At 37.1% G+C, this 26,788-nt stretch overlaps 1 protein-coding gene across 1 annotated transcript in view; it reads left to right on the top strand.

The window, feature by feature from the left end:
* The window catches only part of Nkain3 (sodium/potassium transporting ATPase interacting 3), a 613,960-nt gene that overhangs the window by 271,675 nt on the left and 315,497 nt on the right, over window positions 1-26,788 (top strand). The window lies entirely within an intron of this gene.

Raw genomic sequence — 26,788 nt, 5'->3', positions numbered from 1 at the left:
TCTTTTAAAATCTTTTCTTCCTAGATTTTAACATGTGAGAAAAATGTGATATCTATCTATGGCTTGAATAAGAATGATTCCCATAAGCTCACAATCATCAGAGAGTTACACTACTTGAGAAGGATTAGGAAATGTGTCCTTGTTGGAGGAAAAGTGTTATGGGAGACAGGCTTTGGGGTTTAAAAAATCCCAAGACAAACCCATTTTCTCTCTCCTGTGGCTATCTGTGATCCTGCTGTAGAACTCTTTGGTACTTTTCCAGCAGCATGTCTGACTGCCTGCCAACAAGCTTTTCAGCATGATAGTAATGGGCCAAACATCTGAAACTCTAAGCGATCCCCAGTTAAATCCTCTCTTTTATAAAAGTTGCTGTGGTCATGGTGTTTCTTCACAGCAATAGAACATTGATGAAGACAAGCTTGTTTCTCTTAACATGGTGATCTCCATTTCCTTCCACTTCCTTTAAAACTACATGCTTTGTTGATGATGAAGTTGAGTAATGCTTTATTATGTAAATACGTGTCATTTTTCTTAAACCACTCACCCACCGGTGGCACCCAGGCTGATTTAGTATGTTGGACTTTCTGAATTGTGCTACAATAAGTGTAACTCTCTGACCTATTCTACTGCACGATGGATGATTCCTTCAGGTATGTTCCAGAAATGACAGAGTAGGTAATAGGGGAATTCTAGTTTAGATTTTAAAAAAAATATCCACACTGCTTTCTGTGGTGGCTAGACTAATATAGATTCTCACCAGCGGTGTGTAAGTTTTCCTTTCTCCCCAAATCTATCTTTGTTCTTCTTTTCCTTCCCTTCCTGCATTTCAAATGAACCTTTTAGTCACTGTATAAAACAATGGATTTTGTTGTAACATTCTCATAAATACATACCAGTTTTCTTTGCTTATATTCCCCTCATCAGCTCTATTTCTCCCCTCTGTTCTTCTTTCTGTTACTTTTATTCCACTCAGATAGGTCCTCTTCAGCATTCATGGTGTCTGTATGTTTGTACATGTGAGTGTGGTTAAATCTATTCAATTTAGAATCTGCCTGCGAGAGAAAATGTGATACTTGCCTTTTTCCACAGAATCACCATAAATTTGGTCCTCATTCCTCCCTATTTGGTGCATTTCTACCCCTCATGCCTTCTTTTCAGCTGTGATGATACATACAAACACATAGAGTGAATTTAATATTTAAATGTAAATTCTGCATATGAGAGAAAGCATGCTGTATTTGTCTTTCTAAGTTCAAGCTATTTTTCCAACAAGATTTCAAGTTCCATTCATGTTCTTATAAATAGTATAGTTTCACTCTTCTTTACAACTAAATAAAACTCTATTTTATACATACACACATACGTATTTTCTGTTTATGAGTATCTAAGCCATTGCCATGTTTGGCTATTCTGAAAATGCTACAGTAAACACAGATTTACACATATCTCTATGTGTGCTGACATAGTCTCTCTTGAGTTTATATCCAGAGTGGAACAAGTATATTATAGGATTGTTTCAATTTTAGTTATTTTTTTTTAGAAAATATTATATTGATTTCTATATTGACTGCACCAGTTTAAATTCTCAGCATCAGTGAATACTGGATTTTCTTTCCCTGAATTCTCACTAACATTTGTTGTTATTTGTTTCTTCGATAATAGCTACTTTTATTGAGCTCAGATGGAATCGTGATATAATTTTAATTTATAGCTCCCTAATGATAAGTATGTTGAACATATTAAATGCAGTTTTTGGTTGTTTATATTTACTCTTTTGAGAACAGTCTGCACAATTCATTTGCCCATTTAATTATTGGATTACTTGGAAGGTGTTAATGTTTAATTTTGGAGCTTCTTTACAAATTCTTCCTACCAGGCACTTGCCAAATATGCAGTTGGGAAATATTTTGTCTAACTCTGTACATTCTTCTTCACATCTGCTGATGACACTTGACTGTGCAGAGATTTTAAATTTCATAGGAATCTATTTGCAATTCTTTCAGTTGTTTTCCAAACTATTCGTCCTTTTCAGAAATCTCCTGCCTGTACACTTACCTTGAAGTGTTTTCCTCTAGTGGTTTCTCTAGTGATTTCAAAGTTTCAGATCTTAAATCCAGGTCCATGGTGAATCTAATTTGAATTATGTTTTACAAATTGAGATGTGGAGATTTTGCTTTGTTATTCTACATGGAAATATCTGTTATTGACTTTTTGAAGACTGTTTTAATCATTGCCTGTTTTTGACACCTTTATCAAAAATAGGTTGTTTGTAATTCTGTGAGTTTATTTATAGACTTTATGTACTACTCTTTGTCTATTTTTCACCAATATCATGCTGCTTTATTTTTATGACTATATTATCATTTAAAATTAGGTGTTAAATCTTAAACAATTGCCCTCAGGTTGAGATTACTAGGGCTTAAAAAGGTCCTGTCTTATTTAGGAGTTATTGTTGTGATGAAACACCAAACACCAGCTAGAAGGGAAAAGGTTTATTTGACTTACACTTCTACGTTATAGTGTGAAGCGTTATTTTAATTGTCCTTTATCATTAAAACTTCAGGAATCAGATTCTGGAGTGAGAACCCAAAGAATGAGAGAGCAGAGTCCTCTTCCACCTGCTCTGTTTCTTCCTCCAAAAGGCGCAAAATCCCTCTGCACCCCACGTTACTACTTTCTGTCCTATCTGTCTACAGTGACCACACCAGAACTTCCACAGCAAGATTGTTTTTGTTATTGTTGCTCTTGTTTTTTATTATGTTTCTTTCTTATGTTTGGATTTTGGTTATTTTAAATTTGCTTTTGTTTTGGGGTGACATTGCAAGGGCAGAGGGCAGTTTTGCAGGGACAGGGCGGTAAGTTGGGATTGGAATACATGATGTGAAACCCACAAACAATCAATAAAAGTGAAAAAAACAACAACAGAAAAGAATCCCAGTGTCACTCCAGCTGTGAATCCTTTAGTGTTGGGTTGAAGGTGGTGGTTTTCCTGTTCTTGCTTCACAAACATGATTGCTCTTTTTCTCCTCATGAACAAAAATGATGGGCTCTGTGTTTTTCCACGCTGCTGTTGTTGCATTTTCTTCTTCTTGTCCTACGTTTCTTCTCTACTGCTTTGTCCTGTCAGTTAGGCTAGGCTGATTCTCTGGAAGACTCGAACGACATGGTGGCCATGTGTTTTCTCTTGATCTTGTCAAGATGCCCCAGAGTAGCTTTTTATTGTTGTTGTTGCTCTGAACTGAAAGCCACAGATTGGTTTGGTTCAAGTGCTCTAAAATACCTCTTGAGAAAGGATCCTAGAAAAGGTGGGTCTGTAGACTTGCAGGAGATATTCCAGTTCTCATTATGAATATTACAGTCCTAATTAAGCTTTGTGATACATAGTCCAAGTTCTCTCTGAGCTACAGTATCCAGGGAAGAGATATTCTACCTCCTGGTAGAACTGAAAGAGGTAGCCATTGAGCTATACAGAATGAGACTGACAGGCATCTAAGGTCACATTGCTTAACTCTGTAATTCTCCAGAAGTTAAAGTACATAGAAACATATTAAAGTGATACAGTGTGAACTCTTGTATCAAAAAACAAATATAATATTTCTTGTATTTGCTCTTATTTTCTTTCCTTTTTCTCTATTTATTTTCACCACAGTTGCATGCACCTAAGCAATCTGTAGCATTTTACATGTTATTAGCTGGTATAAGATCTTCCTTTCCAACATTCAGTCAATGAGATAAATCATATTAAAGGGCAAATGTTTTAGCAGAAGTCATACCTTAGCCAATGTAGGAAAACCCTTTTACTGTACAAGAATGTCATTAGCCTTGCCTTGGGAGAGCCAGCTTCACACTCATAATATGCTTTGGGCCAGTTTGTCACTCTCTGGACTTTCCTAGCATTTTAGCCTTGTAAGTAACATTTCATTGGTTGACTTTGTTCAAAGATGTCCCATCTCATATTCATAGAAATTATTGTTTTCTTTTCATGTTCATCCTAAAGTAATGTGAGAGAATCATGTAAACCTCATTCTTGTGGGTCATTTATTCAGTATTTACATAACTTTTAAGTGCATTAGAAATTGTGTCTTGGAAGATGCTCGGTGGCTTTGATGTGACACATTAGAGGATCTCATAGAAGATGTGATCCATTACAATGTACAGCCCTGGGGATGCACATGCGTGGGAAGGATATACCATGTCAATAGACAATGACCTGTATTGTCTGTTATCTTAGACTAGAATTTAACACCTTATAACCACGACATGCTTATCCTGCAGACATTCTAATCATCATATACTGTATACAGGTTCATTTTTTGACAATATGGTAAAATATTTACCAATATATAGAATCTTGGGTGCATACCAAGAGGGAAGTTACAGAGCAGTTTTTAATTTAGTTATTTTCCATTTTCAGCATTTCTTCTCTTTTACGTGTTAGGTAGTGCACAGATGCTTACCTAGAATCCCCCACAACTATGAAGATTTTCAGTTTATCGTCTGTTTCATCTTTTCTTGGTGAAATATTGTATCAGAAAAATTTATAAAAACAATAAAATAAAATAAACAAAAACATTAAAGAATTATTCAAAGGGTGATACATGTATACTGTTCTCAAGCTATTTTCCATTATTTCTGTGAGGACAGAAACAAATTAGGCCTGCTAAATGAAATTGAAAATATGCTTTTTCAAATTATAGCAACATGGGTTCTGTAATGAACATCTGGAAAATAGACAAATGTATACGAAATTTAAACCCAGAAGCCTTGATTTTATATGTTCATATGATCATTTATGTTCAAAGAACATAAAGTAGAAGCAAAATTGCCTACAGCAACAAAAGAAACATGGTGAGGATGAAGACAAGAAAAGACAAGGTGATGGATTTGCTCAAAGTATTTTATATACTTACAATTTCTTATGTGGCCCATGCGTTGACTTTTTTAATCTAAAGAATATAACTGTTCTAAAATCTTGTATATATTTTCAGATAAGGCCTTTGCTTTAAATTACAGAATTAAGCAATTGCCATTTAACAATATAAATAGAGGTGTGGAGTGATTGTCAGTGATTAAGAGATCTTCAATTTGGGTTTACATCAGGCAACCAACAACCACTTGTACCACCAGCGCCAAGAAATCTGATCATTCTCTTTTCCGTGGACACCTGCACTTTCCTACACATACACACAGACAGACACACATGTAACTTAATAATGATGACAATAACAAATTCTCCTAGAACTCCCTCCCCAAACTCCATACTCTTTAAAGCTTCTTTTGTCTTTTTTCTAAACCACTTTCTGTTCATTCACAATATTCCTGTAAACAGATCCCTTCTAATACCCAGAGCTACTGTTATCCTATAATGTAGAACAAAATAACTGGCTGAAGACACCAATCATCAAAATCACTTACATAATTAAAGTTCAAACATATATCTTACTCTGAAACTTGGCTCTGAAAGTGGTCGTTAAAACGAACACTTATGAATCAGAAGATATAAATCTATCTAATCTTTCTAATAATAGAATAAAATTAATGATCAATAATTCATGTGAAAGCTCACCAGTTGACAGCCACGTTGTTTCCCCCTGTTTATGACCACACAATATGAAGTTGGGTACAACTTCATGCACAAATCGATTTGCGTGTGCATGCAAATTGTCTGTTTTTTTTCACATACGTTTCTAGAAATAGAAACATTTAATCAAGGTACATATGAATATTTAATACCGATGAAAATCGGGTTTCTGTCCAAAAAGTCAGTGTAAGTTATACCCAAAATACATAAACATGACTATTTCTTCACATCCTCACTAATACCAAATATTCTGGTATTAGTTTACCAATCTGAAAGGAACAAAGTGCTTTCTTCTTTAAATTCTTGAGTTTCATTATTTCTATAAAGATCCTCGATCTGTTGCTCATGGGTAACTTGCTTCACACACTCACATCCTATAGAGCAGATGAAAACCACATTCCCCAACATGCATTGCTTCCAGGGTTCTCTCTGACTGTCTACAACAGACTAGAGCAGTGCCTCATTGACTTTTTTTTTTTTCCTTCCGGAATTCATGGGTGAAATTTAGGAGTCCTTCACCAGAAGGTTTTATTGCAGTCCCTTTTCTTTTCTGGAAGTCCTAGTAAGGTTGGACAGTAGGAAGTCACTTTGATAGGTGAAGCTGAGGAAGTTCATTGGTTACCTAAAAGTCCAGTGGTCCCAGGGTTGCTGTGGACCATTTCTGATCTCAAGAGCACATCATGAGATCCTGAATGGACAAGAATGGCTGGCATGCTCGTACCTGTATTCAGAACTACCATCTTGTTTTGGTTTCAAAGTAACAAAATTCAGGTGGGCATTTGTGGTGCCTCTGTTGTATCCATGATTGTTTCTTTCAAGTAGTCCAACTGAGAGTTTTCACATTTGATGTCTTCATCATCATAATTATGTGAATTTGGGAAGTCCGGGACCTGAAGAAGAGCCGGACACTGTTTTAAACCAGAGTGTCTTGATTGCTTCTGAATAAAATATTCTATATAATTTCACTTCTATTTAAACATAAGCTTTAAATGAAATGGCTTTAAAAGGGAAACACAAGTGTAGAGGTTTAAAGCTTGCCATCACTTACTGTGTTGTCCTGGGGATTCTGACAGAGGGTGCCAGAAGACTCAGCAGTGCTTTAAATATTGAACAATGGGACCTGTGCCAACGTAGCATATGGCTTTATGTGAACAATGAATATTCTATCATCTCTTGTGTAACCCCAGGGAGGAGAGTGGATTTGTGAGGACCTGGTGCAGCTGAGCCTACACCAGAGACAATCTTTTTCATTATCATTGTCTAGTGTCTGAAACAGGAATAAAGGACTAGCTGGAGGGAGGCATGCTAATATTGGATTGTTAATGAATTAGAACTGTGCCCCTAAAGGCAGCAATTGTCACCATCAAATACATTTTAATGACTTGATAGTCTCCTTAGTGATCCGAGTTTTATCAGAGCTGCCAGGGTGTTCTTACATTAGCAGGGTAGTGACTTCATCCCTGTGCCACAAAGGTATCCATTGGCTGGCTCTTGCTCCTTTTTAGTTCGGGAGCATATGCAAGTGAAGTACCCTCTCCATCCCTCAGGCATTCACGTCTCTTGGACATCTTTGTCATAAACAAATGAAACTAAAAGAACACTCATTGAAAGAGGTGAATCCTTGATTGTTAGTTATAATGCATTATTTCCAGCTGCTCTCAGTGACATATTCAGAAGTACATAATATGACGGTGAGAAAATAAAAGTCTCGACACCAGTGCATCTTCAATTTTTCATTGTCTGAATAGAGTGTAAACCTCATTATTTAGCATCATCACTGGTGCCTGGCACAGCAGCACAGGCCCATAATCTCTTCACTCAGCTGCTGAGGCAGAAAAATCTGCAAGTTCTAAGCCAGACAGAGCTACAGAGCACGTTCTAAAGAACCTCAGCTCCACATTAAATTCTGCCTCAAACATAAAACACAATAAAATACAGATTGGTTCTGATCTCTGTGATCATCTCAAGATAATATGTTTGTTCCAATGGTTCCCAGAAAGTAACATGAAGTGAGGAGGTTGGTGACTACTGGACGTAAGTAAAAGAGAGATCCCATTACCACTGCCATGGATGCATGTAGCTTTTCATTAAAATCGGGTCATCCTCTAGGACTCAAGACTGCATGTGTGTTTAATCATCTGAGGACCATGCTGAACACAGACTGAGATGATGTGTTCAAGATTCTGCATTGATCATCTGTTTCCAGGTGATTCTGTTTGTTAAACCACAAGCTAAACTTTGAGTATGTAAAACTTTATGTTCTATATGAGAATTTTGCAGTTTGAGATAGAAACAAAGCTCTGTTGATTTGGGATCCTCTGCATTAACTCTGCCTACTCAAGGCCCACCTGGTCTCTTACCCAAATACCAATAAAAGAAATTTTGTTTCTACAATGGAATAAGGACGATTGCTGCTTTATTTGTGATGATCACTTTATTACTTATGACTTCACAAAGCAAATAGAGCTAAATCTGAATATTAATAAATGAAGCAACATTCAGTATTTTATTGTTTGAAACATTCCACATTTTGTTGGACTACAAATGCAATACCTAGAAGATTTGGTAGGACTAGTATAGTGTTGAAGAGATAGGGGCTATTGTGTTGGAATGTTTTCAACATGTTATTGCCCATCCCTTCCTTGAGCCAGGAATTAGTACTCTCATAGCTCCATACTTTCTCCTGAGTGTGTGGACATCTCCTGCTCCGAAAGACAACTCAGATTCCACCCAGTCATATGTAGCATCAGAATACACATAATCTATAAGTGTCCTTATGGTAAACAAAGACATCTTTATTGAAATAAATAGATAAATAAATAAATAAATAAAATTGTGGCATTTCAACTTATTAGAATCACACATACCCAAGAAGATAACAATTGTAAAAACAGTCACTAAAAATATTTGTATTGTTGGTGCTAGTGAGATTGTTCAGCATGAAGAGACATTTTTTATGCAATCCTGGTGACCTGAGTATGATCCGTAGAATTCATGGAAAAATGGAAGAAAATAACAAATGCCACAACATTATTATCTGACTTTCACATGTGTGCTATGGCATATGCCCCTTCATGCACACACACACACACACACACACACACACACACACACACACACTCACTCACTCACTCACACACACTGGTGGTCTGAATGACAACAGTCCTCATACACTTATATATTTGAATATTTAGTCTCCAGTTGGTGGAACTGTTTTGAGATGATAAGGAGATGTGGCCTTGTTGGGGGAAGTGTGTCACTAAAGGTGGGCTTTGAGGACTCAAAAGACTTATGTCATTCCTTCTCTCTCTCTCTCTCTTTCTCTCTCTTTCTTGCTCTGCCTCTAACTCTTGGATCAAGATGCAAGCTTTCAGTTGCTCCTTTCACCATGCCTTTTCTCTATCATCTTGGACTCTCTAAATGATGAGCCCCAAATTAAATTTTACCTTTCTTTCTTTTTGACTTTTTTGGGGGATTCTTTTTCTTTCTTTTCCTAATTTTTCAAGACAGGGTTTCTCTGTATAGCTTTGGAACCTGTCCTGGCACAAGCTCCATAGACCAGGCTGGCCTTGAATTCACAGAGTTCTGTCTGCCTCTGCCTCCTTAGTGCTGGGACTAAAAGCATATGGCACCACCACCTGGCATGTTTATGTGTTTCCTGATCATGGTTTTTTATCATAGCAATAGAAAAGTAACTAAGACACACACAACAATAGAATTTTCAAAAATGTATAACAAGTGAAATATATCTTTAAATATTTATATATTTTGTGTTAACAGTTATATGTGATTATATAGATATATAGTATAGGTATAAATAAAAACAGAGGTGGCTAAGAAAATTATACAATGTGCATGGTTTAGCATTTTCTTACAACTAATCTCTTATTCATTATAGTTTTAAACTTAAAAAAGAAAAACTATAATGGATAATTGTTGTCGGGAGGCTGCTTGTTCATTCCTGCCAGCTTAGACTCAAAACAACCACACAGAAACTACATTATTTTCAATACTGTTTGGCCAATAGCTTAAATGTATTTCTAGCTAGATCTTATATTGTAAACTAATCCATCTCTGTTAGTCTTCGCATCATCATGAAGTTACAGGCTCCAGCGGAGGCATTTGTGTCTGGCAGTGGCTACAAGGCTTCTTTCTGACTCCACCTACTCTCTCTATATATCTCTTTCAGCCTGGTTTTTCTCTATTAATCCATTAGTTGAAAGCAGCTTTTTTTATTAACCAATGGCAATAAAACTTATTCACAGCATATATCACTTCCCACATCACTTCCCCTTTTCTGTCTAAATAAAAAGAAAATTTTTAACTTTAACATAGCAAGATTACATATAACAAAACAGGTATCAAGCAAAAATTACAGTTACAATATTTATATCTATTTTATCTTTTGTCACCAATAAGGAAAACTGTAAGTATAACTATTTATTCGTCAACTCCATCCAAGACTCCAGAAGGATATAATATTACCTAAATAAAAAGGAAGTGCATTGTAAGCAACTTCCAAAACTCTGGAATTTACAGAGACATCTTACTGCCTGGACAGTCAACCAAAGTTCTTTTGTAACATGCTGTGCACCCATATTCAGCCTACAGGCCCATAGTATCTGACAGACTTTCCATAAAGCAGGAAATTTCAAAAAGAGTTCCACCTATATTAGCGGTTTGTCAGTCACTTTCTTCTGTGTCCTGCAGAATGTCTGGCAAACTCTTTCATGAAACAGGAACCCGAAAGCACTGTCTCACCTTCTTTAGGCAGCTTCAATAGTCATTTTTCTGTGGGGCCTGCAAGTCCAGTCAAGCAGTTCAGGCAAGAACAGTTTCTGGCCCAAATGTCTAACAAACTCTATAAGGACCCTCTTCGATGCCCATCATCCTCTTGAAGTAGATCGGTGCTGCCAGGAGCCGATGTATCTCACTGTCATGAAAAGTCCTAAGTTTTAAAACATTCTAAATTCCATATTCTGTAGTCTTTGAAAGATCTTAAGAATATCTATCTATCTGAGATACATCTCTGTACATCTAGGAAACCTGCCTAACATGACTACGAACTTGACTATTATAGATGATTATCTATTAACCTGTATTTCTCAATTATTCATCACATGTCTAAGTGAGCTACACAAATACCATAGTTTAATAATGATCAGAAATATACATATAACAAAATTGACCTTAAATTTGTGTCAGTATACCAAAATCGATACCAATGCAAATCTTTATAGCAGATAATGAATTAAAGCTGTCAGCGATTGTTATTGCTTCTGCCTAACTGTAGCAAGTTTCTCTACAAGTCTTTTGAGGAATAAAAGATAGGTTTTTTTTTTTTTTAACAACACTTAGCAAAGTGATAAATAAATTAATTTTTAAGTGTTTATTTGCATTATTTTACTTTTAAATGTTTTAAATATTTAATACTTTTAAATATTAGAGTATTCCTGAAATTTAGCAAAGCTCACAGGACGCTGACGGAAAGCAGGATTTCTCCTGCATTATATCGTATCCTCATGCATTCACTATACAAAATAAGGAATTGTTTCTCAGATGCACTCCTCAACTGAGGCAAAGTAATGAAACACCACAATCCTTAACTCTCCACTGAATTTCTTTCAGTTCAGCTCTTTCATCGTTTAGTCGGATTATTGTTTCTAATTAAAAAGCTTTCTGTTATGATGTGAAAAATCTAGACTTGTGACCTAAAAATCGGTAAATCATACAAAAAGCCTTTTATCTTTCTGTCTGTAACTAATATATCTGAATATTTTACCACATAAAACTACTTTGTAGCTGATAATACCTCTCATATTCTATATTTTCATCACATAAATAAGATTTCTGCTCAACAGTTTGACAACATGGCTCCTTATTGACCAGTGTCATCTTTCCTCTGGGTAGAAATTCATTTCATTTCTTGGCCTCAGTCTTCTGCTGCCCTTTTCTCTATTCCTAACTTCTTACATTTTCCTCTCTGTTAAATGATCTGCACTACTAGGAAAATTTCATGGAAATCATCTTATTCCAAAAATTTAGAAATTTCATTTATATATTCAAGAATATATGGCATATATTTACATAATAAACACAAATATATTTAAGTACATAAATGTAGATACGTAGACATGCATTACTGAGCATGGCTACTGTGGCATCATTTTTTGCCTTTTGCTTTCTTGTTTGTTTTGCAGTGTTGGTGACTGAGTTTAAGTTTTCATGCATCAGTGAACTGTCACCCAAGCCATCTTTTATATGGTCAGTGATGCAAAATCCATGATAAAAGAAGGGATGATGTTTTGAACACCTTGGATACGCTTATACCACTACAAAACCTTTAGACAAACATACTAGCTAATTTTATCAGGCTAGTCACAACATGACTTACTATAATCTCTTGTTGGTGGAGAGTTTATTAATTGATTCACATGAATATTGTGTCATAATGCCACATTTCCAAGCTCAGTTCAACCATAAAGATGCATGAAGGCCAGCCTTGATGGGCAATTCATGCACATCTTCGATTGTTACAATGTTGCTATTCACAACTGAGCTAGTTTTAATTAAATGCCTTATGAGTGTTGCTACTGTTTGAAACAAACATAAAGGAAAGGAACAATTTCTAAGCTTGCTGCCAGTTCCCTGGCTTTGCTTTTGTCTACTTTGCTATGTTGCAATCTCAGCTAATTCTATTGACAAGCACACACACACTATCGGGTGCCAAACAGGTCTTAAGTTGCACAAAAGAACTGCTAGGAAAGTCCTGGCCTTGAGATGGCTGCTGTGATAAAGAGGTACCTTTCATTTAAAACCTTCAAAGCCCCCACTGGGTGGCTGTGCCCGAACGTGTCAATAAAACCAGTAGAAGGTGGTTCTGAAGTAAACAAGGTGCCAGAAGTAAAAATAGAAAATTGGTGGATTTCAGGCTGATAGGCCAGGGTGACAGAAGTTGGCCATACAATTGCAATTGTGCTGATAAATCAGTATGTATTGCCATGAAGAAACAGTCACAAGAAGAAATGTGTGATGATGGTCATGATGGTGATGATGGAGACATGAAATAAAACACCCAAATCTCCTTTTGTGCAAAAATTGTATGAAATTAAACTATTCAAGAAAGAAGGGTGTGTGGGTCCATAGAAGTCTAGGGCTAATATTTTGCACATTATTTTAGAAGCATCTTAGTAAAATCACCATATTTTTCTTCTGCTTTCCACAAGTTCAGAGTTTACTCTTTTAAATCACTTACCACCCATTCCTGCATTTAATAAAGCTCACCTCAGTGCCTACTTATTTAAAAAATTAATCATAATTTCAAACAACATTTTCCACAAAATATTTTTGTTACCAGCTCTCTTAAAATTATCTTCTCAGTTGGAAGAAAAGTATCATAGAGTAGATATTCATTGTACAGTCATACCATAAGTACCATTGTTACCACACTAAATAAATGCTGGCATTAAACATATCAGCTGATCTGGGTCCTAGATTTTTAAAACCATGTATCTTAGGCAGTAAGCAGTTGTATTTGCTGGTATTTACATGGTCAAATGAGCACGTTGTATTTCTTTTTCTAGTTAACACACTCTAGTCTACAACTTACTAGTATTGTAACTCATTAATGAACAGGCAGATTTTAATCACTGCTGTTATAGGGAGTGTCTGTTTTTATTTGTCCCACTGTTTATCATTAAGCAACATTATTACTTTACAGGAAACTAAAGAGGGATAATTGCCAAGTTCAACTCCAAGTATAGAGGAGATTTATGTTTATTTCCTGATAAGCCACAGAAGAAAAACCTGGCTTCCTTGAAAACAGAAAAAAATTCTTGGTAATTATGTCACAGGGATGTAAAATAGAGATGATAATTTGCTTGTTTATAATATTTGGAATAGTTTCTTTGAATATTTCTTTGGAAGCATCATAGAATATACCCCTGAACATCCACTAAACACTATGAGCATTGACTTTGAACGTTGCTGTAATGAATTAACAAGGAACTAAGTGGTTCTGAGTTTGAACTTCACTTTCTAAAACTCTTGGATAACAAAAGACAAGCCATATGTCCTAAACCATATGATAGAGGAAAATGTTCATCGTTAATATTCACAAATATTTCATTTCATATGGATATGTAAAGTAATTTATCCCACTTTGATGTTTAAAAATGGTGCTGGGCTACTGAGTGGTGGAGGTGCATGCCTTTAATCCCAGCACTCAGGAGGCAGAGGCAGGTGAATCTCTGAGTTCGAGGCTACACTGGTCTTTAAGACCTAGTTCCAGGACAGGCACCAAAGCCACAGAGGAATCCTGTTTTGAAAATCAAAACAAAACAACAAAAAATGGTGCTGGGTATTATTATTTCCAGGTATCTGACAAACACACATGATCATTCAGAAGCAGAGTATATATAAAATAACAAGAATAAGAACGTTTAACCCTGAAGATTTCTTAACTTCACAATAAATTACCAAATTCCTGAAAGCTATCACGAACTCCGGCATGCTGTGAGATCTCCACCCTCCTACTACAGAATGGAAATTTTCTTTTTAATTGAAAAAATTTCTTCCTCCTCCCCGCCTCCCATTTCGCTCCCCCCTCCCTCCTCTCCCCCTCCCTCTCCAGTCTGAAGAGCAGTCAGGGTTCCCTGCCCTGTGGGAAGTCCAAGGTCCTCCCCCCTCCATCCTGGTCCAGGAAGGTGAACATCCAAACTGGCTAGGCTCCCACAAAGCCAGTACGTGCAGTAGGATCAAAACCCAGTGCCATTGTCCTTGGCTTCTCATCAGCCCTCGTTGACCGCCATGTTCAGAGAGTCCGATTTTATCCCATGCTTTTTCAGTCACAGTCCAGCTGGCATTGGTGAGCTCCCATTAGATCAACTCCACTGTCTCAGTGGGTGGGTGCACCCCTCGCGGTCCTGACTTCCTTGCTCATGTTCTCCCTCCTTCTGCTCCTCATTGGGACTTTGGGAGCTTAGTCCGATGCTCCAATGTGGGTCTCTGTCTCCATCCATCGCCAGATGAAGGTTCTATGGTGATATGCAAGATATTCATCAGTAGGGCTATAGGATAGGGTCATTTCAGGTTCTCTGTCCTCAGCTGCCCCAGGAACTAACTGGGGACATCGCCCTGGGCACCTGGGAGCACCAAATCTCTTGCCAACCCTAAGATGGCTCCCTTAATTAAGATGTGTGCTTCCCTGCTCCCCTATCCGACCTTCCTTTATCCCAAACATCCCGTTTCCCAAGTTCCCCCCAACCTCCCCTTCTCACTTTTCTCTCCCCATCTCCCCTTACCTCCCTCCCCCCCCCCCCCCAAGATCCCATTTTTTGCCCGGCAATCTTGTCTACTTCCCATAATCAGGAGGATAGCTATATGTTTTTCTTTGGGATCACCTTCTTATTTAGCTTCTTTAGGAGATCAAATTATAGACTCACTGACCTTTATTTATCTCTAGAAACCAATTATGAGTGAGTACATCCCATGTTCATCTTTTTGGGTCTGGGTTACCTCACTCAGGATAGTGTGTTCTATTTCCATCCATTTGCATGCAAAATTCGAGAAGTCATTGTTTTTTACCGCTGAGTAGTATTCTAATGTGTATATATTCCACACTTTCTTCATCCATTCTTCCATTGAAGGACATCTAGGTTGTTTCCAGGTTCTGGCTATTACAAATAATGCTGCTATGAACATAGTTGAACAAATGCCCCTGTCATATGATCGGGCATCTCTTGGGTATATTCCCAAGAGTGGCATTGCTGGGTCCAGGGGTAGGTTGATCCCGAATTTCCTGAGAAACCGCCACACTGCTTTCCAAAGTGGTTGCACAAGTTTGCATTCCCACCAGCAATGGATGAGGGTACCCCTTTCTCCACAACCTCTCCAGCAAAGGATATCATTGGTGTTTTTGATTTTAGCCATTCTGACAGGTGTAAGATGATATCTCAAAGTTGTTTTGATTTGCATTTCCCTGATCGCTAAGGAGGTTGAGCATATCCTTAAGTGTCTTTTAGCCATTTGAATTTCATCTGTTGAGAATTCTCTGTTCAGGTCAGTGCCCCATTTTTTAATTGGGTTAATTAGCATTTTAACGTCTAGTTTCTTGAGTTCTTTATATATTTTGGAGATCAGACCTTTGTCTGTTGCGGGGGTGGTGAAGATCTTCTCCCAGTCAGTGGGTTGCCTTTTTGTCTTAGTGACAGTGTCCTTTGCTTTGCAGAAGCTTCTCAGTTTCAGTAGGTCCCATTTATTCAATGTTGCCCTTAATGTCTGTGCTGCTGGGGTTATACATAGGAAGCGATCGCCTGTGCCCATCTGTTGTAGGGTACTTCCCACTTTCTCTTCTATCAGGTTCAGTGTGTTCAGACTGATATTGAGGTCTTTGATCCATTTGGACTTGAGTTTTGTGCATGGTGATAGATATGGGTCTATTTTCATTCTTCTACAGGTTGACATCCAGTTGTGCCAGCACCATTTGTTGAAGATGCTTTCTTTCTTCCATTGTATACTTTTAGCTCCTTTATCGAAAATGAGGTGTTCATAGGTTTGTGGGTTAAAATCTGGATCTTCTATACGATTCCATTGGTCAACTTCTCTGTTTTTATGCCAATACCAAGCTGTTTTCAATACTGAAGCTCTGTAATAGAGTTTGAAGTCAGGGATGGTAATGCCTCCCGAAGTTCCTTTATTGTATAAGATTGTTTTGGCAATCCTGGGTTTTTTGTTTTTCCATATAAAGTTGATTATTGTCCTCTCAAGATCTGTGAAGAATTTTGATGGGACCTTGACACAATGGCAACTTTGTACATTTCGTGCTCTACCTCTCTGTCTTCTCCTCCCTTACGTTTAATAGATAGCCACTCACCATTTACTCTGTTTCTGGTTTTGATTTTATTTATTTATTTATTTAGTTGTAACATCTAAATGTGATTATTCAGCATTTTCCTCTGGTTTGTTCAATTCACTTAGAACAATATCCTCCAGGTTCAAACCGGGCTCTTTGAGGTGAGGTGAGTATGTGAGCTTGATAAGGAACCCATTTTAATAAATTTAAAAGTAAAATTTTAGAGGAAAAAAGCCTACCCAGAAAGATGACCTAAGAGACAAGAAAAAATGATAAGCAAGAGAGTGTCAAATATGTAAATAAATTAGATGCAAAAAACTTATATAAATAGAAACACTAATGCCAATATAATTTCATTAATGGAACTACCTATTTTGGAGAGTATAGTAGTCTGAGAGTACTGTATTATTTAAGAAGAACAACAATAACAACTTTAGGGATTGATAATTTCTGTACAATTGTTATGGTATCTTGAATAACTATTTAAAGAAAATAAATATTTGAAATAAATACTTGAAAAAAGGCAGAAAATGTAGTAGGAAATATTAATAGTTCAGAAGACAAAAAATGAAAGCTGGCAATTTATAGTTTCCCAGTTTTGAGAGAGCTTATCTTTCTGTTACTAATTTCTAGCTTAATTTTCACTGAATACAAATGGAAAGAATACAACCTTAAAGAAAGAATACAACTTGATTCCAATAATTTCAATTCATTTTTAATTCACTGAGCTTTAGTTATGATCCCATATGTGATATATCTGGGGATTTGCTCAATAGTAAATTGCAAAGATTGGAGACCCTGTTGTTTCTGGGTCCAGTGTCCTGTAAGGATTAACTCAATCCCATTGTTCTTTACAGTATTGATTTTCATTGTCATTCTTTCAAATTTTGTGTATATTTCTGATGATTAATTTTGATGAAAGAAAGGATGTTAAAGTGTCTCATTGAAAATTATGTTTTCTTTCATGTATTTTCTACTCTTGATTTTCGTTATGTATCTTCTTTGTGGCCTAACACTTTTGTAATTACATACTATCTCTCTGTGTCTCTAGTCATCTTCCTTGAGCTATAATATAGTTTATTTGATCCTAATATATTCATTATGCTTTCTTTTGATCAATGATTGTATAGTACAATTATTCTTATCCTTTTATTTCAATCTACTTATATCATTTGAAGTGAAATTTTTTGTTAGTGGTATACACAAGGGTCATGTTTTTAAGCAACTGCTAATTTCTGTTAATTAGCATATAGATCTTTTACATCTAATATTCTTTCATTAAGGCTAAGTGAAATTTTTTGACATTTTTGTTGATTTTTACTTTTATCTTTTATTTTCTTTTCCTGATATCCTGTCAGTTATACATTTTTCAAATTTCTATTTTTACTAATCTGTAGTGAATAGGAAATTAATCTTAGCCTTCAGATAAAGGTCATACTGTTTTCTAAATGATCTGATTGTAGAGATTTAACTAAGGTCGACTCCCATGCCACTTCCAATTTTTGCTAATTGTGCATCCCGCGTATCTGTAAAAATCACATAAAAATACCAACTTCATAAGTTTCCAAGGACTAATGAGGTATCTGTCACTCACAATGCTAGTGCACCACAAAACAGATGGTGGGGAAAGAGTAGCTCTCACTTTTTCTTCTACTTTTACCAGCAATGGAAGCATACTAGCAAAATCATTCTTTATTTCCAAAACATGAAAGTCAAAACTGTATCATAGTATCATGAATATATGTTACTATAATATAAAAACTTGTTTGGGATGAAATATTGAAGAGCAAGGAAGAACTCTCATTGTCCATAAAATTGTAAAGAGTTGTTGTCCTTATAAAGGATTTTACAAATCACTCAAATTGTGCCAACCAGCCACAGAATTTTAACCTTCAAAAATGAATACTAATTAATTTTCTGCTATGTAATATAAAGTAGCCATCATTGGGTTATACCAATGGAATGGAGACTAATGCAGAATTGCTTTAGCAAAGGCCTGGTGTAAAGAGACTTTTCAGTGGATAGATCAGGGCTAAAGCTGCCCAGATATGCATGAACATGGCTAAATAGGGTAGGAGGGAAAGATGTCAAAACCTCTTACAGAAAAATAAAATAACACTGCAAAATATCAAGTTTTAGATGGATTGACAACTTCATCAATGATGCCAGAAAATGATGTCTTCTAGTACATGCTTAAGTGTAAAAGATTTCATAAAATATTTTGACTTGAGACTATAATCAATATTTTCTAGTTAATTAGTTACCCTTGATTAAACTATTAATGCTTACTATTTTTCCAAAAATAGTACAGGAGATACAAACTCATGTTATGGAGAGTGTCTATCCTATGACCAACATAGGTACATCAGGGTTAAAGAAATTAATACTTTATCCTTCTATATAAAGTAACTCTATTGAAACTCTTTTTTTATACCCTCAACATACATAATTTAGTAAGTGTAAGGTAATCAACAGCCTTACCCAACAGTGAACTCGAGAATTACAATAACTAGCCTGGAAGGATATGCCCTTTAGTTCAATCGTGTAATGAATATTATGGCAGTAACCAATCATTTTCTGATTAGATTCGGTCCCACTTCGCCAGATGGAACTTGTATTAGTACTTTAACTGAACCACGAGCCCATGGCTGACTAGGTAATAATGCTGCGTGTGAGAAACAACTACCATTATTTTGCTAAATGCACAGTAATCCACTGTTCTCTAAATGTTTTTTCTTTATACACATAGATTAGTGCAGCTCTCGGCCCACAACAGAGAAATATTAGGGATGGCAAATAATACTGAAACATACCTGGTCAGAGTGCAGAAAATAAGATATCGTGGGGTGCTCAGCTCTAGATGGGACGCCTTTCCTCTGAAGACTTAGGAGTCCTGTCAGGAGACAGGTCAGAAAGACTGTTTGAGACAGGTTGCAAAGGAATGATGCAAAACATTGGTTTTCCTACATGGCAGACCTGTTGCATACGTGTACTACCAAAGGCCAGGGTTAAATGAACAAATCAGCACTAAATAAAGTCACTAAAAATTCTGGTGTGAATAGGGTAGAGGTTCATGAAATCCCACCTACAGCCATGGAACTCTTGGGAAGGAGAGTCAATTTTCTTCCAGGATTTTTGACTTCCCACACACACTATACAAATGAACTCATTGTTTTTTTTAAAGGGGGGGGGAACGTGAAGTGAGGGTAGTTTATTGGAATCATTGAAGGAAAGAGAATAGATTGGACTTGATTTTTAAAATGTACACATATATGAACTTATCCAACAATAGACTAAATTAATGTCAGCTACCCTTGGCCTCCTGTCATTAGAAGAGAATCTAGAAGATAGAAAATATAATAGCATTTTTTTTCTTATTTATCTTATTTCTATACCTGTAATCGAGAGACCTGAAAGCTAAGAATTTTATCAAGCTTTCCTGGTTGTTTGAAAAACAATTTACTGGCCCCAACATATCATCATGATGCGACAGATGGAGTCAGTGTTTCCTTTAAGGCTTAGAGAGCAGAGCACTCAGGTCAAAGTGATAAGGATTATAGCACCGAAGCTGGTCATTACTTAACAAGGAATGTAAAGAAAAAGGTAAAATACAAGGTCACCTAAGAAACACCCCAAATGTTTTCTGAAGTTGCTACTAGTTCTTCAACCAGGAACATAGTGTGTTTGTTGTTAATGTTGGTGGTTTAACATAACTGCTAGAAGCTTACCTTCCCTCTATTACATGAGCACAAATAAGCTATTGAAACAGGAGCCTTAACGTAGCAATAAAAAGGACAGAAAAACTAAAGAAAAGTAAACTACTGATATTATTAGCCCACTTTAACATCATCAATTCTTCATTGCTTAAATAATAAAAATATCATACATTATATTTTAAAATTAGAATAAGTTCTAATCACTTGCCCAGCCTTAATACAAGGGGAGGTCCTTAGTCTTAGTACCACTTCATATGCCTTGTTTTGTTGATATCCATGGGAAGCCTGCCCTTCTTTGAACAGAAAGGGAGGAGGTGTGGATTGGGGTGGGGCAGAGGGGAAATAGGGGCATGGAATGGGAAGAGAAGAGGGAGGGGAAACTGTGATCTGGTTGTTAAAATAAACTTAGAAGAAAAAAAAGAATTACCTCTCTATAGCAAAGTATTTTGACATAATCAAAATTTTCATTTTTCTATATTGTATTTGAAGAGGAAATGTAATTTCGTTCTAAAGCAGTGTATAGCTCTTCAGAAACTGCAGACAATAAAGGTGATTGTTAGAGAATTCTTGCAACTAGTCTTGCCTACAAACAAAAACAAGAAAAGGGCTTTTTAAGAAACTTTTGGCCCATAACCCTCTCATCCAGCTCATGCTGGGTTGCCATTTATGTAACACAGTCGTGGGAGTCTTAAATGCCGTGGTAGGCATGTCCTGCCAGCTGTTTGTAGGATTGTATAGGTCAGCCAGCCCAGGGGTTTAACGTTAGTACTCTTGAGTCCATTATGGTTCCACTGAAGGGTGGAAATTCAATCTTCAATCACTGTTCTATAACAAATTGCTGCATTGGGCTTTTGCGGAAATAGTTCCCCTATTTCTGACTTGAGCTATTCGTGTGCAATAGCTGCATTTCTTAAGGTCAACAACTTTTGTGTGGACATTAGGGTTCAAGTTGAAAGATTTAGAATGTGGGATATTTTGCAGCAGAGACACGGTTCTTGGAAGCTGAGTCAAATGCTACAAATGACCATCTTTAGAAACCAAATGACTTTCACTGGGCAAGCATTAAGAAATGAATTAATTTGGAAGGAGTCTTATCCAGGCTATTGATTAGCAGGGGACCCAGGGTGGGAGACTCCCTACCTTAGGTTTTAATGGCATGCTTTGTTTTATGCCTGTTTTATGACTTCATTGTTCTTAGAAAACAAGTATCAAAACCATTCCCTCAACCTACCTATAAAATGGAAAAACATTAATGCTAACTTAATTGTAAGAACTTCCTTTCCTATAATCAGACCTCACAGCTTGAAGCCCCGTGTTTTTAATTAAGCTAACTGGATAGGTAACAGAGAATTTGGAAGGAAAAGAATCCCTGGTTACAAATAACCCAAAAGTCAGTTTATGAGGCTTTAGGTTTCTTTTTAGAATATTTAGTGGCCCACTCTTGCCTGCTGAAGCTACTCATATTACATTTTGCTTAACTCCCATGTAAACCACTTGCCTTTGCTGTGGCCTGCTAGCAGACAGGGAGGAGAGAATTTGGAGGCAGAGTATTCAACTTAAAGGGAAAGTTCAAAGCTGCTTGCCTTAAGGCCCCCTCCAAGTGTGGAAACTACAGGTCAATCATCAACACTTGGTTTTAACTTGATTTTCATCAAAGGATAAGGACAGCTCCCTTGGAATCTGGAATATAGTGCTATATAGAATCTTTAATAAGGGAGGCAAGCACATTAGCTTCAAAGCTGCACGTTTCCTCCTGTCTTCTGTGAGTCGGCATAATCTACCTGTTAGCTTGCTTTGTGGAGAATGAAGATATAAGCTGATCTAACCTGGTTTAACACTTCACTTCTCACAGGTAATTCTCATTTAGATTTCAGGACTTTTTGTTTCAATATTTCTATATTGTCCACATTTTAAACTACCTTGGCTGCAGTTGTAGCTTATTGTAAAACAAACAAACAAAAAAAAATGTTTTCTGTTCCACCAGTCAGCTCCCAAATAAAAGCGTGAAGACTTATTATTAATTATGAAAGGTTGGCCTAAGCTTAGGCTTGTTTTTAACTAGTTCTTACAGCTTAAATTAACCCATTTCTATTAGTCTACATTCTGTCGCTTACCACCTGTCCTGCTTCTTCTGTGACTCATGGCGTCTCTGCTCTTCTTGTCAGACTCCTCCTATCTGTCCCTGGAGCTCCCACCTAGCCAATTCCTGTCTAGCTATTGGCCAGTCAGCTCTTTATTAAACTAATCACAGCAAATACACATTCACATGGTATACAAATATCCCACAACAGCTTAGGTTCCGTCTTCTCTCTTACCTGAGGACTGTAATGGTGCTCACAGTGTTGTCTTCTTCAGTCCAAGTCTTTCTTCATCTGCCTTAGTTCCTCCTGCCATCACAAGTAAGATCAGAACACCTCTATACTCCAGAGGTATTTCCTAAAGCACAGTGTTGCTATGAAACTCCAGTGCCCAAGATTTGCATCCTCTAATAGTTTCACAATACCTGCAGTGAAAAATCCCAACATCTTTAGCCAAACATAGCTAGATTCCCTCAAGTTTTCCTTGATGGGTGACTTTCCACAGTATGTGAACTTCATGAACATTTTACAGAATACAATTCTTGGCCCATTGCTAGTTAGGAAATCATTCTGGGGTGTATATAGTGCCTATATATGCAAGCAAAACACTCAGACACATAAAATAATACAATAAAATACAAATGCTTAAAAGATCAAAATTTAGAATAATTGGAAACCAAGATTTTAAAACAAACTAGCTGAAAGACCACCGCCAGACACTGTATCCACAATATGGTTTTTATGAATTGTACTATCAGGTAAATTCTAGGAATGGAATGTAACTTCGTGTTTCTAAAAGAGAACATTTTAAAGAAATAACTTGAAGGTTCCTCAGCCATTTCCTGGGTCTCAGAATGGGTGTGTTTTGCCCATACCTGTACCTTTCCTGTCTAATTTTGCCGTCCTAGAAAACTGAACAGAACCTTGAGAATCCCACACAACAGCATCCTCCTTGCAAGGAATTCTAAAATATTCTGGTCTGTCAGGCAGTAGATCCAACAATTTCCTCTGTTCTCCTTTACTGTTCTAAGCCCTCCTCTGTTGTAGTGTTTGCAATGTTGTATTATAACTACTCCATCTGTATCTTTCCTCCCCACTAGAGACAGAGAGTTAGCTACTCAAGGCCGATAGCTCTGCCATTCACATATGTAGCTCTATAGCAAGTGGTCAATAACACCATTGAATAAATGAATAAACAAGGAAAATATGTTCATGATTTTTAAGTTCATGAAAACTGGTCTGGAAATAAATATATACTTTTAGTATAATTGTTGGATTCAAAGTAAGTTTTAAATACTTTATGTTTACCTCTCAATCTTTCCACATTATACTCATCAGTACTATGATTATGTATTATGTAGTATTTAGTATACATCGATTTCCATATTCTAAAATAAAACCAGAACAAGAGGCATTATAGAAGTAACCTGATATCAACTGATTTTTTTTTCAGACAAGGTCTCACTGTGTAGTCCTGGCTGGTCTGGAACTTGCTATGTACACAGACTTATCTGAAAGATATAGAAATATGTCTGCCTCTGCCTATGGAATGCTGATATTAACTTTATATTTTTCTGAAAACCAATTTTCAGTTGAGTAAGGGGTGATCTGGAAGAAGGCCTAATCACTTCAGTAAAGTCATTGATTATAGCATTAGCTGTATTGACATGTCCTTACCACAGATGTGTTTTTAAGAACTGAAATTAAAGCAAAGCTCTAGGATTTTCATGGATATATCCTTACTAGAAGATAATATATTGTCCTCCAGAAAGCCCTCACCTGATGTGGGAGTGATTTCTTACTAATAAAGAAACTGCCTAGGCCCATTTGATAGGCCAACCCTTAGGTATGTTTAGAAAACAGAACAGGATGCTGGGAGAAAGAAGCTGAGTCAGTGAGTTGCCATGATTCTCCCACTCCAGACTCAGGTTAAGATCTTTTCTGGTAAGCCAGCTCGTGGAGCTACACAGATTATTAGAAATGAGTTAGATCGATATGTAAGAGCTAGCCAATAAGAAACTGGAACTAATGGGCCAGGCAGTCTTTAAAAGAATACAGTTTCCGTGTAATTATTTCAGGCATAAGCTAGCCATGCGGGCGGCCTGGTGCCTGGGACGCAGCCCCGCCGCTCCTATCACTACACTCACCAAAAAGCAGGAAATATAACCCAAGTGACAGAATATCAGTGCCTCAAAATAGCCTACATACAAATGGCTAGAATACATGGATTCTATCTAAAATGAGAAAAGGAAATGAACACAATAGGTAAAAATTTAGTTGATCTTGCAGTAGGGAGGAGCATTACATTTCAATGGAGAGGCCAAGTTGTTTATAAATGTCATTGTGTGGAGAAGAGAGGAAAGGCTAAGAAAGGAAGAAAGGCATCACTACACAAAGACTTTACTCACTGTGGCTGCCTCAAAGATGGAGGATAAGATCTTCCTAGGAGATGAGAGAGCTAAAGAAAGGTGATGCATTGTGAAACCACCCACAAGAATGCAGCCCCACCAGTACTCTGACCTTAGCCTGTTGAGACAAATTCTAGGCTTCTAGGATTTATTTTGATGAAGAAACTGATGGTTGGTCAATTAGCATAGATGATGTTTCTGATAGATAGTTCCCTCCTTTGAAAGAGGAAGAGGGAAATAAAAGCCCTTCTGGAACTACATGAGGAGAAGGAAGAGTATTAAAGTCTGAAATACCACCATACTTCCTGTACTGATTCTACAGTCATCTAATCTAACCTTGCTAAACAATTTACTACATGATTTCCTAGTGGTACAGATGGTGGGGGATGGAAACTACTCTCAGTTTTGATGTAACTTAGTTGAATGTTCATTTTTTAAAAACCTTATAGAAAAGATCTATCTGTACTACATTTATTAGCACTGCAAAATTTGGATAAAATGAGTGTTGAACCACGTCATATATAGAATATTGGTATTTTCAGGCTTTGGATCATTTCTCTAATCCATTGGCTTATTAACATATTGAGAAACTGGCTAAATAGTTGTCCTCCGACAGCTCAGACATTGCATCAATGTACAACACATACACAGAAGTTTTCTAAGTGAATTTCTGATGTACAAATTCCACTTACAGGCTCTCTGCCATCTGCCTTCATGAACTTGTCTATCTATAGGATAGAATCTATTTCTCTTTTATTTAATTTTTTTACTTCTTTAGAAGCTTTATTGAGAAATGCCCATGTGTTTCTTTCAAAAGAGATGAGCTTTCTTTTTTTTTCCATTTTTTTTTCTTTTCACTTAAAAATTTTCACCTCCTCACCTCCTCCCATTTCCCTTCCCCTCCCTCCACTCCCCTCTTCCTCCCTCTCCAGTCCAAAGAGCAGTCAGGGTTCCCTGCCCTGTGGGAAGTCCAAGGTCCTCCCCACTCCATCCAGGTCTAGGAAGGTGAGCATCCAAACAGACTAGGTTCCCACAAAGCCAGTACATGCAGTAGGATCAAAACCCACTGCCATTGTCCTTGGCTTCTCAGTCAGCCCTCCTTGTCCGCCATGTTCAGAAAGTCTGGTTTGATCACATGCTCCATCAGTCCCAGTCCAACTTGCTTTGGTAAGCTCCCATTAGATCAGCCACACCATTTAAGTAGGCAGGCACACCCCTCGTGGAAAAGTTTCTTGATATTATAGTTCGAGTTTTTTATATTTCTTTAAAGAAGAAAAAAAAATTACTGTGACAGGGCATGGTTGCAAACGTCTTTAATCACAGTACTAAAAAGGCAGAGGTAGGAATATTTCTGTGAGTTCAAGACCAGCTGAGTCTACATTGTGAGTTTTAAGCCAGCCAAGACAACATAATAAGACCCTGTTCTAAAAGAAAATAAAAATAACAAAATAAAACAAACAACAAAAACGACAATCAATCAAGAAATTTGCTTTTTGGAGTCTGGATGCTCACCTTACGAGACCTGGATGGAGGAGGGTGGTCCTTGGACTTCCCACAGGGCAGAGAACCCTGATTGCTCTTTGGGCTGACGAGGGGGGGGACTTGATTGGGGGAGGGGGAGGGAAGGGGGAGGCAGAGGTGGGGAAGAGACAGAAATCTTTAATAAATTAAAAAAAAGAAATTTGCTTTTTGGGAGATACTATATTGTTTCCTTGAAACATAATCCTTCATTATGGAAATATAAGAGTAGTATAGGAGCCTTCTGTCTTGGTGTTGCTTTCATTGGTTAATAAAGAAACTGCTTTGGGCCCATGATAAGGCAGAACTTAGGTAGGCAGAGAATACAAAACTGAATTCTGAGAGGAAAAAAGCAGAGTCAGAGAGATGGCATGGGCCCACTGCCAGAGATAGATGTTCTGAGACTTTGCTGGTAGACCACGAACTCATGGTGATATCCAGATTAATAGAAATGGGTTAAACTAATATGTAAGAGTTAGCCAGTAATAAGTTAGAGCTACTGGCCCAAGCAGTGATTTAATTAATACAGTTTCTATGTGGTTATTTAGGGGCTAGGCTAGCCAGGCAGCCAGGATGAACAAGCAGGCCCTGCTCCTTCATATGAGTATGAAAAACCAATTCCCTTTCCTGAGAAA

This window comes from Alexandromys fortis, unplaced genomic scaffold (genome assembly GCF_014885135.2).
Source record: "Alexandromys fortis isolate MF-2015 unplaced genomic scaffold, M_Fortis_MF-2015_v1.1 scaffold_2_1_26212458, whole genome shotgun sequence".
Taxonomy (NCBI): Eukaryota; Metazoa; Chordata; class Mammalia; order Rodentia; family Cricetidae; genus Alexandromys; species Alexandromys fortis.
Note: the sequence above shows the minus strand (reverse complement) of the source record. Positions and strands in the feature narration are given on the sequence as shown.